Source organism: Phaethon lepturus, unplaced genomic scaffold, assembly GCF_000687285.1.
Source record: "Phaethon lepturus isolate BGI_N335 unplaced genomic scaffold, ASM68728v1 scaffold6534, whole genome shotgun sequence".
NCBI lineage: Eukaryota > Metazoa > Chordata > Aves > Phaethontiformes > Phaethontidae > Phaethon > Phaethon lepturus.
The window spans coordinates 50,175-52,707 of record NW_010535364.1 but is presented as its reverse complement, the minus strand read 5'-3'; the positions used below and the strand labels follow the sequence as shown (position 1 = coordinate 52,707).

General features: G+C 37.7%; 1 protein-coding gene across 5 annotated transcripts in view; it reads right to left on the bottom strand.

The window, feature by feature from the left end:
* HDAC9 (histone deacetylase 9) overlaps positions 1-2,533 on the bottom strand; it is a 42,728-nt gene that overhangs the window by 7,899 nt on the left and 32,296 nt on the right. The window lies entirely within an intron of this gene.

Below are 2,533 nucleotides of genomic sequence, written 5' to 3'. Positions count from 1 at the left end.
CTTTCCCCAAATAAAAGAAACGGCTGTTTAATACAAGATAAATACAAGATCAATGGGGTGGGGAGAAACTTGCTCTCTTCCTCTTTTTGTTGTTACGGCCAGATTCACATATATGTCCACCAAAAAGATTTGACCAAAAACATTTTTCAGGGAGTGCTGACACATGCCGTATCATCTTAGTTCAGGGCAAACATTCAAACACTGGGTTCAGTTGAAATATATTAAAGCCTTAAGCCCTTACTTGAAGTCCTAAACATAAGGAAAAAAGGAAAGAGAAATTGAAAAGGAAAAGAAGGTATCAACTTGTTTGAAGCTCTTGATCAACTGGCATTTCATAGTCTTACCAGCTTAAAATGGTTCTGGTCTTTCTCACCATAACTTTTAAGAGAATGTTTGAGTATTCCTTATTAAAAAAACCCCCTCCATTTTTCATCATGGAAAAGGAGGGAATTATTCCTCTGTGCAGATTTCATTATATAGAAGAGTAAGGGACAGAACAATGAAAAGGAACCAGTGCATATATTCACTTGATACATGCCCAGACTTGTCCTAAGAAATGAGAAGATACGGGGTTGCTTTGCTACGTGTGGTAGAATATCTACTGTTTCAAACTTCAAAGAACTCTGCTTTGCAGAGTTTAAGTTTGATTGTAAAGCCATGCAAATTATATAACAAATTACTTCAATTGCAAACAGAGGCAAGTTTTAAGAATGCACAGAGTATATTCCACCAAGCTAGCAGGTTCAAAAACCTTATGTAGGCACAGGTGTTCAGTCTGAACCTTTAAGTTAAAGGGTTAAAGCACATAGTTTTAAATTCAGTACTTAAAAGCCACTCCCCGATTTGATCTTTTGTCACTCCCTGATTTGATCTCTTCTCACTCCCTTGTCTACGGGCTATCCTCAAATCGTAGTTTCTTTATGTAAGAAAGCCCGCTGGAATTCTGTATACTTGCAGAGGACAGATACATAATTACAGCACTGACATTTTTCAGTACTATTCATCAGAATGGTCCTTCTGAGAACGGTGCTGTAGAAGAACGTAGATGCTGCAAACTGTAAAGTCTGATAAACCACCTGCAACCTCAGATAACTCACTGCTTCTGTGGATGCAGCACGATCCTATTCCTCCTTTGGTGTTTGCTGTTCTCATGAGCTACTGTGCTCCTGATGAAGGCTAGCTGCTCTAGGAGTAGGGATAAAGGAGACCGAGAAGCTACCGGGGCAAAGGAAGTTGGTTATGGACGTTCAAGGCAGTGAAAGGCCCTAGGATAAACCTAAATTTCTACTATCTGTGTATGTGTATAGCCTATACTGTAGAGAATAAAAGCTAGGTTCACTAGGTTTTAAAAGAAAGAATTGTTTTGTCTCTATCACAAATAACCATGTGAGAATGAAAACATATTTCAAGTATGAGAGGGAATTGTTCTCCTTCACATATATTTTCATTGCAGTTTAAATCAGAAAAAAAATGTTACTGAAATGAGCATTATCCCAAACCAGCTGCATTCTTTTTACTTCCATATGCAGTCTAGCTCTTGTGAGATGCAATGCTTTCCTAGCCCTATGTGACTAGGAATATGTTTATGTGACTTAAGTTTAATTTTCACATTCAGGACAAATATACCTATATGCCACAGCACATATCCCCAAATGCCATGGTAGAATTTATGTCAATAAGCATATGATCTAAGAAAAACATGTCAGTGGGGTTCTTTGCTTTGTAAGGAATGCATGAACTGATCGGTTTGTAGTGAATACCCACAAACGGCACAAAGACTCGGTACTTTACCAGTAAAAATTCTTTTCTCTTCAGACAATTGAGGGCAGGTGAAGTATTTTCAAAACCTGAGGCTACGAGATATACATATGCCATCTTGATTAAACATATGGAATGCATACTCAAAGAAAAGCCAACTGGAGTCCTAGTTGAGTAATCAAAACACCCAAGCTGAGAGGGGTTAACATGCAAGGATCAGCTCTGAACTTTGAAGTTTTCTGGTCTTCATTTTTCCTAATTAAGACAAGATTTAATAACCAAACCACTGTACAAACCATGTACTTAAACTCTAGGTTTGTTTCTAATTTTGTTGGGAATTCTTAGTAGATTCCAAAGAATCAGTACCCCCTGGGAAGTACATCCAGTAAGGTGGATTGAACTTTTTTTTCCTTTTCTCTTAGGTACAAGGGCTGAATGCCCACTTTTCATCTTTTCTTCTTTGCCACTGCCTCTTACATTATATTAAGTAACGTCAAACAAAAGAAGACAACTCAAGATGCATGATGAATATCGTTGAATTACTAAAGGAGCTTCAGCAAACAACTTTTGGAAAGCTATGTAGAAAAAAGTTCTTCAGATAAAAAGCATTTAATTACTTGCACATCTTCATTTTAGAGCAGGGAACAGCATCACAGTTGTTGTAGAGGCATTAGCACCTGACAAATCTATTTGGATTCTGCTGCTTTGTTTATTAATGGATGGTCCCTTTTCTTCTTCCCCCCACTTACAATAAGGTGTTACTCTACAGGGAAAG